This window comes from Odocoileus virginianus, chromosome 30 (assembly GCF_023699985.2).
Source record: "Odocoileus virginianus isolate 20LAN1187 ecotype Illinois chromosome 30, Ovbor_1.2, whole genome shotgun sequence".
NCBI classification, from domain to species: domain Eukaryota; kingdom Metazoa; phylum Chordata; class Mammalia; order Artiodactyla; family Cervidae; genus Odocoileus; species Odocoileus virginianus.
In genome coordinates, this window is record NC_069703.1 from 33,820,908 (window position 1) to 33,836,202 (window position 15,295).

The following is a 15,295-nucleotide window of genomic DNA, read 5'->3' on the forward strand; positions in this document are numbered from 1 at the left end:
AGTTCTGATCTGCTATGGATAGAGGTTTGGAGCATCTGAAGAGAAGCCTGTGGATGGGAGCAACCGGAGGGCACTCCCTATGTCCTAAAAGACGGAAAAATTAGCTCACGGTCAGTGCTATTAGGTACCTGCACAGGGTCACCTCAAAGGCAAAGCTGAGTTCAGCTGTATCAGAAGAGAGGCTGGAGCCACGGTAGAAACCAGGAACTTGATAGTGGAAGGGACAAGCCAGAATGTCAGTGGCCATGCAGTGGACGTTGACCCCAGACTACCTGCCTGGCCTGGGGGCCACACATTTACTTCCATGGCAAAGACAGATACACCAGGCCACCACTGAATGTTGAGAGATGCAGTGTCTTGTGGGATTTTTCATTATACTTGACCTTACTGCTGTAATTCTTTCACAGATGACTGCAAAGAGTAGGCATATTTCACTAATAAGTGAACTAATAAATTGACTTTCTGATTTATATTTCTTCTCTTGTAAGTTTAGACAGTGCTATCCAAACTCTCAGATGCTTTTGAACTGTGGTGTTGGAGAAGACTCTTGAGAGTCCCTTGGACAGCAAAGAGATCCACAGTCCATCCTAAGGGAAATCAGTCCTGAATATTCATTGGAAGGACTGATGCTGAAGCTGAAACTCCATTACTTTGGCCACCTGATGTGAAGAACTGACTCATTGGAAAAGACCCTGATGCTGGGAAAGATTGAAGGCAGGAGGAGAAGGGGACGATAGAGGATGAGATGGTTGGGTGGCATCACTGACTCAATGGACATGAATTTGCGTAAACTCTGGGAGTTAGTGAAGGACAGGGAGGCCTGGTGTGCTGCAGTCCATGGGGTTGCAAAGAGTTGGACACGACTGAACTGAACTGATCCAAACTCCCTAAGTCTGATTAACTTTGAGACCTAGGGTGTTTGTATGTGTGAGGTTGATAATTGAACTAGACCTTTGGTAAGTGAAATTCAAAGCATCGAGGGGAAGTCACCTGCTAGTCTCTTCCTGGCAGGTCAACTGGCCTGTTCCAACATCACTTTTTCCCAGATACACATTTCCATCCATCTTTTAGCAGAGATCACCAAAAGACAAGACATCTCAAATTCAGGTGATCCTGTTGGATCTTCCAGCCACACATCTCTGTCTATGAGAGGGGTTGAAGAATGGTGGCATTGAGCCCAGAAATCCTCTCAAGACTAGGGTAGTAATTAAGAACAGGTAGATCTGTGTTTGAACGCTGCTCAAACCTGTATGGTCTTGGACAAGGTCTGGCATGACCTTGTTGCATAGTTTAATTTCATCTGTGTATTAGGGATAATAGTGAGATCTACCTCATAGGGACGTTAGGGGGATTAAGTGGGGAAGTCTATGGACAGAGCTTAGAACAAATGCTGGGTATCATTATCGTCATGGAGCAGTTAAGTGCCAAAAAGAGCAGAGACCAGTGGATTGAGGAAAAAAAAAACTGGTTTAATCACTTCCTCTTCACCCCGTTGAGGAGGGAGGGACTCCTACCCTAGGATTGTGTGGATGGGTGAGCACACAGCAGTGGACACTGGCAGATGAGACTGATGGCAGTTTATAACACTTATACTAACAGCCCAGGGAAGACACAGCGGGCGTACGCAGGAGCAGAGTGAACAACCAAGGGCTGTGGGAGGCAGGCCTGTGAGTATCAAAAAAAAAAAAGTGGATGCCATCTTGGTTATGCCAGAGGGTGTGATTGGCTTGTTGAATAATTCTGTGGGCTGTCAGGGAACTGAAACCCACTGCCCAGGAATAAACAGAAACAGTACCTGCCCTCTCTGATAAGGAAGATTGTTTGGCTAGGGGACCTTGTCCACAGGAGAAAAATGGGTATTGGAATTTGTGGTTAGGACATTCGAGGTCCTCTTGATTTTACCAGATGTCAAGGCAGCACAGATTATTAAGCCTTCATCTTTAGACTTTATACCATAAAAGAGAACATAGGCCTTGAAATGCTATTTGATACAGCTTTCAGGGGATTTGAGTAGAAGGCCGTGGAAGGCAAGCTAAGTTGTCTGGTTCAATGGGGGAAGACAGATGGGCATAGTAGTTAGAATGGAAATGTCACAGTACGTCACACATGGTGTCATGAGCCCAGAACTGTTCACTCTGTCCAGTTCAGCCTGCATTTATGGATTGGCTGTACCATCCTAGGACCTGACAAGGCTTAGCCAGGTTCAGCTGACCCCTTCACTCTAGATCAGGAGCAATTTGACTTCCATTTACTTTGGCAGCAACCTAGGAAGCTTGTCTATCCCTGGAAGTCCAGGTCGCTAGAATGCATTCTAAAGGAGTTTGGGTTGGTTCCAGGCCACAGAGCTATTCACCTAAGGTTATTAGAATCCTCCATATTTTGCAGGTTTTGTTCTTAGAGCTGTTCTGACTAGAGAAAAGGGCAGGTGCAGAAGGGAAGGTTTTGAGGATGACTTAGAACTCTTTAGGGGTGAAGGGTTGCATTAACATATTTGATAATAATTAGATGTGAAAAAATGTGATTTGAGAAGAGTGTGGTATAATGTTTTGCTAGTCAGAGAAGGTTTCTTGGACAAACAACATCTGAATCAACTCAGAGCTTATTAGAAATTCAGAATTCAGATCCCATCTTAGGCCTTTTGGATCAGAATCTTTTCTTTGGTGAGACCCCAGGTGATTCTTACCTACATTGAAGTTTGAGAGACTGTTCTAGTGGGTAGAAGGGCATGAGCTTTTAGAAGGCTCAGACAGACTGGATTAAAATTTCAGTTCTTCTACTGATTTGGCCCTGTTGCTTAACCTCTCAGCCATTGGAACTGAATTGTAAATTGGCTTTAGCTATCTTGCTGGGTTATTAGTATTAAAGAGGGTAACATGTAAAACATGCTTAGAAACATAGTAAGGAACTTTATTAGCAGTTCTTATTTGTGGTTATTTGATAAATAATATCCTTGTGAAATTTGATAGAATATGAAAAGAGAGAGCAGGCACCATCAGAGCTAACTCTGTTCGTGAGACATGTGTTGGTGATTTAGAGAGTATGGTCTCCTGAGCCTTCGGGCCCATGGTTGTGGTTGGCTCACTAAGCAGTTCCCCTCTGGGTGCCACTGTAAGTGTCCTTATTAAGTAACCAAGAGTTGATAGCTGTACTTCTTAATGGCCACTGAGCTCTTAGAAGCTAGAGTAATCTGCAGAAGTAGTAGTGAAGTCTTGGCCTCCAGCGAGGTCTTCACATTATAGAGAAAAGACCTATGTCTTGAGAATAGTTCTTCTCAAGAGACCTGGGCTCATTTATGCCCCTTGTTAGCTGTGTGGCCCTCACCAAGCCATTTGACACCCTGAGCCTAAGTCTGCATCTGTAAAAGAAAAATAAGTGGAGTGCTGAGGTAGGAATCCCCGTAGATAGCAAGATACTGTCCCTGCGTGGTGAGTACCATAGAGCTCACTAGACAGCCTCCCAAAACCCCAAAGGTGAATCTTAGGCCTGATTCAGCTGCTTTAGACTCTTCAGTGCAGTAAATCCCCTGCACCCGAACCTTCAAGGCACAAACTTTCATCTGCATCTCACAGATGTGCCCCTGTATGCCAACTGTCATACAGTACTACTGTGCTTTTCAAGATACTGTACTGTGAGGTTAGAAATGTTTTATTTTTTGTGTTTGTTGTGTATTATTTGTATGAGAAGTATTATAAACCTATTACAGTACAGTCCTATTATAGCCAATCATGTTAGCTGGGTACCTGGGCTAACTTTGTTGGACTTACAGATTGGACTTATGAACATGCTCTTGAATGGAACTCACCCAGTTGTAGGGGCCTTGTTGTATGCAGTGCTTCAGAGCTGTTCCAGATCCACACCCAGATCTCCCAGTAACCAGATTGTGCCTTAGGAAAGCACACAGGCCATTCAGGCATTGCTGCAAAGCTGAAAGGTTGGAACAGTAGTAGACTAGCATTTGGGATGGATTGATGATGATAGTGACGATAATATTAGAAACAGCAATGACAATACATATAAAAAGATACTGTCATGAACCCAGGAGTATCAGATATAAAATCTCCATCCCTTACACTATATACTGCTGCCTTTCAGGCCCTCAGTGTAAGAAGAGACCGAATGACAGCTGCTTTTGAACTTGAGAAATGTGGGCCCGCTAAAAGCTACGGTCACCCTTTTGTAACCTCACCAATCCTACTTGCGTTCTCAGAAATAATTGCTAGTGGTTTTCTTTTAACTTCGCTGATTCCTTAGATACCTTACATTTTAAATCGTCTTTTTGTGTGTAGCAAATGCCCCATTTCTTGTCTCTGAATGTGTGATCTTTGCTCTAATTATGTTGAGAGTGCCTGTTATTTCACCTGACTCTGGTTGTTTGTGAGATACTAAATAGCCATGGGGTTCAAGCTGATTTGGATCAAAGAGCAGCTCAGCCTCCCAGGACCTCGGTTTCCTCCGTTAGAAAGGGGAGGGATTGAACTAAGGCCATTGGGTCATGCAACAAGAGTACGTGATAGATAAAGTAATGAACTTATGTTTGCTGAAAGCAATAAATAGGGCTCTCCAAGACCCCTTTCCAGTTCTCTGGTTCCAACAGAGCCCAGAAATTGAGAGAGAAGTAAAGATTTTATTTGGAGATGGGAGTATCAATAGCAACAGTAAAAACAGAACTTTAAGCAGATAAGGTTGCTTTGAGCCAGACCAAAGAGAGATCTCAGACCATGAGAAAGATGTGCCCTAAAGAGAGTGCAGAATTTGTTAGGAGAACTAGGATGTACGACCTTGACCAAGTCTTAGAATGGCTTTTCTTTCTTGGGTATTGGGATACAGAAATCTATACAGAAATCTAGGCAGAGGTGGGTCCACCTTGTGTTCCATGGAACTTTACTGTTAGACAATATACACAGGATCCGTGCTCTTCCTTCCCATTGCTAGTCACTTTTCCCTATTAGCGGCTTCCCTGGGGGCCCAGAGGTTAAAGCGTCTGCCTCCAATGTGGGAGACCCAGGTTTGATCCCTGGGTTGGGAAGATCCCCTGGAGAAGGAAATGGCAACCCACTCCAGTATTCTTGCCTGGAGAATCCCATGGACAGAAGAGCCTCGTAGGCTACAATCCACAGGGTCGCAAAGAGTCGGACACGACTGAGCAACTTCACTTTCCCTGTTAGACCATGCCGTCTGTCACTGGAAAAGCTCTGCTTTAATTGTGCTGTTTCTATTTCAGAAGCTCCTCCCTCAGTGCACATAGAGCTCCTCTGCTCATTGTCCAGCCTCCCTAACCTAGACAGTCTAGTGCTCCACCTTCCCTCTCGCATACGGAGACCCACCCTGGCTCGTGTCCTAATGATGACGACACTCGCTGGAGGCCTTTCCAGTGGGTGCAGTCCCAGTTGCCTGTACTCACACATGATCCCAGAGTATTCTCCCTCCCTTCTCACCCTTGCCTGTTGAAACTGTACCTAACTTGCATTTACCAACTCCAGTCCTTCCCTTTCCTTTCTACTCACTGAGATCAATCTGTTTTTTTTCCTTCTTCTCTCTTTCCCTCTTCTTGTGTCTGGTGGATTGAGTCTTTTAAGACTTCCGTTTTCTGTCATTCCAGTCGAAATAAGCTGTCAACTTTTACCAACTCCCTGTGGACAAGGACGTTGTTTTATATTTCACTTGGCTTCCACACTGCACCTAACAGTGGGCTGAGTAAATGGTAGGCAATTGACCCATAAATAGTTGTTGGTTGACACGTGTATTGCTGGCTGAAGACTTCCTAAGAAATAAGTGCAGTGCGTTGGGGAATGGCGTGTCCAGTTCCTGAGGCCCACGGAAGAGGCTTTTCCCCTCCAGCAGCGGCAGTGGAGGCCTTGGTTTGGGTCTCACTAAGGGCATTGCCATCAGTTGTGGATTTCAGAACATCTACTTTAATTAAATGATGTATGTAAGTCTTTAGTGTTATATTACTTCTTCATTTTTTTTTTTAATGTTTGTTTAGTTGGCTGCACTGGGTCTTAGTTGCGGCATATGGGCTCTAATTTGCTGACCAGGGATCGAACCCATGGGCCTCTGCATTGGGAGACTGGAGTCTTAGCCTCGGAACCACCAGGGAACTCCCTTTAGTGTTATATTCCTTCTTGTTCACTGAAGGGATTCCGTGTTTCTCACCACCTCTCACTTAGTTCTCACTTGTGTTTTTTCAGTTGTCGTTTTTTTTTTTTTTTTTTCCTGTGTGTGTGACTGTTGTTTCTTTGTAACTTAAAGAATTCTCAATCTTTGAAATCCTTTTTTTGGAAGTAGACAGAATAAAAATTGAAATAAATAAATAAATAAATACTCTTTGTGCTTCTTTTAGAAAGCTGGCCTAGTTTCCACTTTGTGTTGAATTCCCATTTGTGTTTTGGGTCATTATGCAGCACTTGGTTCAGCCAATTAAGTGTTTTCTTTCTAAGTATCTTCTATATCAGTACAGTCTTTTCTTGAGGCTTTATTATTGTTCCTTTGAGTAACATCCATCTCTCTGGTGCTTTTTTGTTGCTTAAACGTTCTTCCCTTGGGACTTCTGACAGTTCTCCAAAGTCTAGCAATTTCAGGAAGTGCTTAATAGCATAACTTAGGTTGCCTCTATATAGGAATCTATAAGACTTCACTTAAACAGTTCAACATACTGTGTTCCACTGTAGTTTCTTAACTCTGAAAAGCACACTTTCATGACATTATATTTAGTGCTATATTCTCTCCCCTCCATTTAACTTCCTTGCAAGCAGAGTCAGGAGGAAGCAGTAAAATATATGTTAAAGGTTTTTACATTTTAGTTGTAAGATTGACAATATAGTTTAGCCTCTCTCTGTAGTACATTTCAGTTGCCCCCAAATCGCTAGTGTATCCCTGATGATTATATATTGCATTTATTTAATAACAGTATTCTGTACTTGAAAGTGATCTACAAAGATTATATAGTTTAATTGTTTATGTACAGATATGTACTTTAGCTGTCATGTCAGATGGGTAGTTTCAAAACTATTTAATGAGGAAGATTCAGTCTGTCTAGGTAATTATAACACAGCCAACACATGTGGTCTTTACTGTGTGCTAGGCACTGTTCTAAGTGTAAACACACCCACACGTTAATTCTCTTATAAGCAGAGTATGGCTGTGTGTGTTTTATTTTTAAGAATCCAATCAGAGAATCTCTCTGCCTTTAACAAGAAAGTTTAATCTGCTGCTTTATTGTGATTACTGATACATTTGGACTGACTTCTGCCGTCTTGGGTTGCTTTCTCTTTACCACACTTTCTTTGCCGTTCTTTCCTCTTTTTCTGCTTGCTGCTGTGTGTTCTCAGTTGCTTCGGTTGTGTCAGACTCTTCGAGACCCTCTGGTCTGTAGCCCACCGGGCTCCTCTGTCTATGGGATTCTCCAGGCAAGAATAATGGAGTGGAATGCCATTCCTTCCTCCAGGGGAATCTTCCCAACCCAGGCATCGAAACTGGGTCTCCTGCATTGCAGGTGGATTCTTTACCACTGAGCCACCAAGGAAGCCCACTTACTATTGTAGTAATCACATTTTCTTAATTCATTTTTATATCTCTTATTTGCAAATATTTGTTCAGGTTTTAATCCCTTATTTCCTTACCTGTTAACATCCATCCTTCACTTAAGCCTAGAGCTAAAGTTAATCTTTATTTTTGTCATCCCCTTGGCCCTTGGAACATTTTAACTCTCATTCTTCTTCTCTCATCCTCATTTTTCATTTCAGAGAGACTGTGGATTTTTATGAATGTAGACCTCAGGGCCAGACTGCCTGAGTTTGGAGCCCAGGTCTGCCACATGCTAGTTGTGTGACCTTAGGTAAATTGTATAACCTCCCTGTGCTACAGTTTTCTGACATGTAAAATGAAGATGATAAGAGTACCTACCTTACAGAATTGTTGAAAAGATTAAATGAAAGAATAGATGCAAAGCATTCAGAACAGCACCTGGCACGTGAGAAGCAGGCAGTGATGGTGCCTACTGTGGTTGTCATTCTCTCCATTTCTAATTTCCCCTTCCTTGTCCATTTAAAATAGCTGGTATATGTTAGGTATACCAACACATTTCTTAATTTCTTTTTAATTGAGATAGAATTAACACACAGCACGGTGAATTCTACTTGAGGAGTTTTTGACCAATACCTACTCTTTAACCACCATCCAAAATAAGACAGAACATTTCCATTCCCTGAGAAAGTTTCCTCGTGTCTCTTTCTGTTTAATTCCCTCCCCCCACACCAATCCCACGACCTCAGCAACTGCTATCTGGTTTCTATCACTGTAGATCAGTTTTGCCTCTATGTCTGTTTCCTGTAGATGGGGTCATATGTATGCACCCTTTTATGCATGGCTTCTTTGATTAACATACTGTTTTTAGGGTTTATCCATGTCCTTGCTTGTATCAGTGGTTAATCCTTTATTGTAAGAAACCTCCACACAGTTCTTCAGTGCATTTGTAATATTTTGTACTTTCATCTGTAATGTATAGGAGTTCTAGTCATTCCACATCCTCACATATTCAGTGTTGTCAGTCTTTCTGATTTTAACTTTTTTAGAGGCTAAGAAATATGTTTAGCAATTTCTTTGCTACTTGGTATTTTGTCTTAAATTCTGTACCTTCTGTTTGGTTCCGTTTCCTTCTTACAGTAATTCTTTCAATGGTAGTCTCTGAGCCTCTTATCTTTGAAGGTGATTTTAGTTCAACCTGTATATAGATACATGGTTAATTGTTATTTCCCTTAACATTTGAAACTGTTAACTCCATTTTATTCTGATATCTGTTGTTATTAATGAAAAGTCTGTTATCAGTCAACTTGTCACTCTCTTGTTAATAATCTTTTCTTTTGGTTTGCTTACAATTTCTTTTTCTCAGTGTTGTTAATATTTTCAAGTTTTTATTCTAAAGATTTATGTCTGACTTTAATTCTTGAACATTTTCAGAAATTACACATTCAAATTGCTTCTCCCATGTGTTCTTCATCATTTCTACCAGGGACGCCTATTTGGATGCATGTGAAACCTTGTATTCTGCTTTCCATGGCCTTTAACCTCTTTCATATTTCTGTGTTTGGGTTGTTGGATTTTTTTTAACTCTGCTACCTGCTGAGACATTTTCTCACACTTCTTTTCCTAATCACTAATTTTCTCTTTAGCTTTCTCTAATCTGTTTAATTCATTGATAGATGAATGTCAGTGGCTTAACTTATTCCTAGTTCTTTTGGTTCTTTTTCACATCTGCCTTTTCTTTTTTCATATTATCTTTTTCTTTATTTATGGACTTTGCTTCATTTTGCCTGTTTATTAATAAACTAAACAATTTATAGTATTTTCATAGTACTCTATAATTTTTAGGATTTTCAGTTCTTGGGGATGCCATTTGTGCTCTTTCCTGCATCTAATGTCTTTCCGTGTGGCAGTTCATTTCCTCATCTGACTTTTTGTTTTTGTTGTTTGCTTTTTAGCGGTGTACAGAAATCCTCCTCATCTGTGACACTCTGCATCTGTCTGTCTTGGTAAGGCTCTTCGTGTTTGGTTTTTTTTTTCTCCCTCACCTCCAACCCCTACTCCCATTTCCTTCCTCTTTACAGCACCCACTCTAATGTATTTGATAAAATGTCTTTGGCTGCAGTGTAACTTTATTTTATTTATTGTTTTGATTATGTGATTTTGACTTACATACATGATATTATGCTCTAGAGTCTTGTTCTGTTTGTAATTTTTTCCACTCAACTGGGTATTTAAGATCCATCCATGTTTCTGTCTAATAGCTAGTTGTTTGCTTCTTTCTAATGCTGTCTATTGCATAGTATATATTCTGCATGTGTGTGCATGCTAAGTCACATCAGTCATATCCGACTCTTTGTGACCCCATGGATTGTAGCCTCCCAGGCGCCTCTGTCCATGGAATTTTCCAGGCAAGCACACTAGAATGGATTGCCATGCCTTCCTCCAGGGGATCTTCCCAGCTTAGGGATCAAATCTACATCTCTTATGTCTCCTGTAAAGGCGGGTCCTTTACTACTAGCACCACCTGGGAAGTCCATATATTCTACATGTCTATCTGCATATCGCTAAATTCTTCTAGTGATTGACCTCTAAATTACCTCCTGTTTCCCTGCTACCAAAAACAATGGCTCAGTGGTCTTTCTGGCTGTGTTTTCTTATGAACCTGTGTGAGAACTTTTGAAGGAAATTTATCCAGGAATATGATTCTTAGGGCACAAGGCATATATGCACAGAAAATTTCACTAAATATTAGCAGCAGGTTTTTCCAGAATCGCTATATCAATTTATATACCACCAATTTTACCCTGGGTTCAATTTTATGTTCTACTGTATGTTACTGTAAGACTTTAGAGAAATTACTTACCCTCTCTGGACCTTAGTCTCCTCATTAGTAAGATGGAATGATAATAGCATCTGCATCATTAGATTGTCAACAGGATAAAATGAGTTAATATATGTAAAGCATATTCCTGAATCTAATAAGTACTCCCTGAATGTATAATAAATATTACTGCCTTTACTGCTGTTATAACAACTACTATTACTTGTTAGCCAATTGAGTAAGCTTCTCTTCTGAATTGCTGTTATATCATTTGCCCATTTTTCTCCCCATTGAATTTTTTTCACTGAAGGTTTCCAGGAATTTCTTATATATTCTAGTAATTAATTCCTTGTTGTCTTTAAGCTTTGCAAATATCTCCTGGTTCTACCATTTGTCCATTGTCTGTTAATTGTGTCTATAGACTAGAGTTCTTTGACAGAAACCTTTAATATCAATATAGTCAAATTCATTTTTTTTTTTTTAAAAAAAAGCTTTTTAAAGCTTTTGGGGCAGTGTTTAAGAAGTTTCCCTACTCCTGCTTCAAAGATACCCTTTGATATCTTTTACTGCAGCTTTTATAAATTTACCTTTCACATTCAGGTCTTCCTCATATGGTTTGTAATAGTGAGCTCTTTTCTATGTTTTTCTTTTTCCCTGTGTGTCTCTGTGCTTCGGGTTATGAAAGTATTCTGTTTTTTTTCTCCTGCATGTCAAAGACCAGATTTTATGTTAATTTTTCAGCTCAAGATTCTTGTGTGATACAGAATATAAATTTGGATCCTTCACCCTTTATGTCATAGGCCTACGTTTTAGATTTCCTATGAGTGCCTTTTCCACTATTCAAGAACCAGATAATTAGCAACTTTTATTGCCGTTTCCCTGAGCCAGTGAGATTTTTCAGACTGCAAATCAAGGAGGAGTAGGTATTTGAGGCTCTGGGCTTTGTACAAGGGTCTCAGTTCCAACTCCCCTAAATTCTACCTGCCTGAAGCTATATTTCCAGTCTCCATGTGAGCATTAGTGCTTTCTCCTCCAAGCCTAAGTTCTGTATTGGAGTTTAAAACCCTATGGGCCACCATGGTCTCAAATCCCACTTACTGTTCCAGCTTTGATTTTGATGTTACTTTCATTTCAGATGCCTGGGGATTTCCTTTTTTTTTTTTTTTTTAAAGTTTGACTATATATGTTAAAAGCTTTTTTGTTGTGTTTTATCCAGCGTTTCTGCGTGTGGAGTGGGAGGAAAATGTCCATTTACATCAGCCCAGTGTGCCGTTTTGCCAAAAGTCTTTCCTTTAATTAGTATTCCTGTTGATCTCAGTAAACTTTCAACTTTACCAACGTATATTCATTAAGTAACCTTTGATCACCCTTGAATTTATTCTGCCTTAACTATCCCCATTATCTTTTTCTTGCTCAACTTTATAACCATGTTTTTAGTGTCTACTAAAATAGACATAAATTGGTTCAACTTTTTAAACCCTGCTCAGTTGCTTTTTCTGTTACAGTTATTTTTTATTTTCTTATCTAATTTAGTTGTTTACAAAAATATGAAATAACTGACCACAAAAAAACTGTAGTTAATTCTCAAAATACCTCCCTTGGGATCATTGGTGGCTCTCTGTGTTTTTTAATCTAATGAAAGACTGACTAAAAATGACCAGAAGAATGACTCCCAAAACAACATTTTGAATAAGTTTTAGTTTATCCTAAAGATATAATCCCAGTAACTTGTTCTTTATTAATGTGTTTGTTTAAAAAGATTTATGTCTGCATTACTTTTGACTTATTATAATCCATAAAGCCTATTTCTTGCCTTAGGAAGAAAATCACATTCCCTTAATATCATTTGTTCTTTAGAAAAACCACATCATGTTTAGTAGTTTTTACTTGGTTCTCAAGATGCTCTTTGAATAAACTTTTAAAAAAATTATATGAATTCATGAATGTTCTACAGTGTTAGACACTACATACAGTTTGGGGTGATTCATACTGAAAAATTTACATTCCTAACTGGAAATTATTTTTTAAATAAAAGAACTTTATTTTTTAGAGCAGTTTTTGGTTCACAGCAAAATTGAGAGTAAAGTGCAGAGAGTTCCCATATAACCCTGTCCCCACACAACTTCTCCCACTATCCTGAAACATACTGATAACATTTGTTACAATCAGTGAGCCTACATGGATACATGATTATTACCAGAAGTCCTTAGTTTTCATTAGGGTATATTTTTGGTTTGATACATTCTATGGATTTTGGCATGTGTCTGATACATGAATTCACCATAGTAGTTTTATAGAGGATAGACCCTCCGTGCTTCACCTGTTTATCCCTCCCTACTCCTAACTGCTGGCAACCACTGATCTTCTGCAGTCTCCGTCATTTTATGTTTTCAAGAATATAGTATGGTTGTATACATATTGTAACGTTTTTGTGTTGGATTCTTTCACTTACTGATACGCATTTTTAAGTTTCCTCCACATCTTTCCATTGCTTGATAGCATTTCTTTTTGCATGAATCATATTCCATTGTTGGGATGTACCACAGTTTATCCATTTACCTGGTAAAAGATGTTTTGATTGCTTCTAAGTTTGGGAAATTGTGAATAAAGCTACCGTAAGCATCTGTATGTAGGTTTTTGTGTGGTTGTAAGTTTTCAGTTTGTTCGGGTAAATGCCGAGAAGCACAATTGTAGGGTCATATGGTAAGAGCATGTTTAATTTTATAAGAAACTCCTTAACCGTTTACAGAGTGCTGTACCATTTTGTATTCTTGCCAGCAGTGAATAGCGATTCCTGTTGCTATCCATCCTCACCTGCGTTTGGTGTTGTCAGTGATTTGGTTTTAGTGTTTCTAATAGGTTTTCTTTGCAACTCCCTTACAACATATGAAGTTAGACATATGTTTATATTCTTACTTGCTAGCTGTAGCTCTTTCTTGGTGGGATGTCTGTTAAGATCTTCAATCTATTTTTTAATCAGGTTGTTTATTTTTTATTGTTGAGTTTTAAGAATTCTTTGTATGTTTTGGATAATAGCCTTTTAACAGATATGTCTTTGGCAGATATTTTCTCCTAGATTGTTGCTCTGTGGCTTGTCTTCTCATCCTCTTAACATTATCACTCACAGAGCAGAAGTTCTTTAAGTTTAGTGAAATCCATCTTATCTGTTATTTCTCTCAGGGATCATGGCTTAGGAGATATATCTAAAAAGTCATTGCCATTTATGAGTTTATCCAGGTTTTCTGCTATGCTGTTTTCTAGGGGTTTTATAATATTGTGTTTTTGCATTTAAGTCTGTGATCCACTTTGAGTTAAGTTTGTGAAGGCTATGAGGTCTGTGTCTATTTAATAGATTCATCTTTTTTTTTCACATGTGGCTGTCTAGTTGTTCCAGCACCATTTGTTGAAAATACGTCTTTTTTCCATTGCACTCTCTGCCCCATTGTCTAAGATGAACCAACTGTATTTAGTGGGTCTTTATCTGCTCTGACCGGTCGCACGGTTAGATTACTGTCGCTTTGTCGCTGAGGATTGAAGTTGAGTGCTGAGTAGTGTTAGTCCTCCTACTTTGTCCTTCTGCCCTGATACTGAGTGGGCTATTCTGGATCTTTTGCCTCTCCATGTAAACCTTAAAATCAGTTTGTCAGTATCCACAAAATCACTTGCTGAGATTTTGATTAGGATTGTTTTGAATTTATAGATCAAGTTAGGAAGAACTGAAATCTTGACACTGAGTCTTCCTGTCCATAAACATGGAATATTTCTCCATTTACTCAGTTTTTCTTTGATATCTTTCCTCAGAGTTTTGTAGTTTTTCTCATATACATGTTATATATATTTTGTTAGACTTATTCTTAAGTGTTTCACTTTTTAAATTTTACTTTTTGGGGTGCAACTTAAATGGGAATGTTTTAGCTTCAAATTCCACTTATTCATTGCTGATAAGGAAAGCAGTTAACTTTTATATTTATTTACCTTGTATCCTGTGATCTTGCTATTATTAGTATTAACTTTTTTTACCAGTTCCTTCAGATTTTCTATATATCATCTCATCACAGACAGTCATATCATCTGTGAATAGACTGTTTTGTGCCTTCCTTCCAATATGTATACCTTTACTTTCTCCAGAATGATATTGAAAAGCGATGGTGAAATGAGACATCCCTGCCTTGCAACCGTTCTTAGGTAGAAAGCTTTCACTATAATCGATATGCATCTTTAAGTGGGTTTCTTATAGACAGTGTAAGAGATGGGTCTTGTCTTTTGACCCACTCTGACAATCTGTTTTTAATTGGTATGTTTATAACACTGAGGTGGTAAGGTGTGAGGAGGAGGAAGTGTGTTCTATAGACAGTAGGTCTCAGTCTCTTGGCAAGCCTGTGCCCCTGGACTGTGAACCTCACCAGTGCTTTTCCCAGCCCCCTGCCCCACCTGTAAGTGGTACAGGATGACTGGAATGGGCTGAAGTTGAAATTGGGTATTTCCCTTCCTCCAAGTAGGTTAGACTCTGGTAAAATAGTTTCTTCTGATTCTAGACCTTGTTGAGAAGAACAGAATGCTTTTTCATATTTTAAAATGGTTACTTTCTCCTTCCTCCTGCCAGAACAGAAGGGAATTTTTCTCCAGGATATGCTGTTAGAACTCAGTAGAACTCTTGGAGTTAAAACTCACAGAATTATGACGCCATCCCTCTGGGGCTTTTCACTCTCAGACTGGTCCACCCTGAGCCTCTATCAGTTTGTCTCCTTAAACTTAGTTTTCCTGTTCTGGTGCCACTTCCCGTGGACTTCTGCTGGTGCCTTTCTCTCTGAGAAGCTGTGATTCTCTGCCAGTCTCTCCAATTTTGGGGGCAGTGCTTTTGCCCAGTGACTTCACTTCTCTGACAGAGATGAGAAGTGTTGTTGATTTTTCCATGTATCTTTTCACTTGTTGTCAGGGTAGAATGGTGACTTT

General features: G+C 39.5%; 1 protein-coding gene across 6 annotated transcripts in view; it reads left to right on the forward strand.

The window, feature by feature from the left end:
- Window positions 1-15,295, forward strand: part of ZBTB40 (zinc finger and BTB domain containing 40) — a 73,391-nt gene that overhangs the window by 18,242 nt on the left and 39,854 nt on the right. For 3 of the 6 annotated variants that reach the window (XM_020874498.2, XM_020874504.2, XM_020874500.2), the window contains one exon: window positions 9,477-9,527. The exons of the other annotated variants lie outside the window; for them this stretch is intronic. The gene's annotated coding sequence lies outside the window, so the exon portion shown is untranslated. The remainder of the gene's footprint in view (window positions 1-9,476; window positions 9,528-15,295) is intronic. 6 annotated transcript variants of the gene reach the window in all.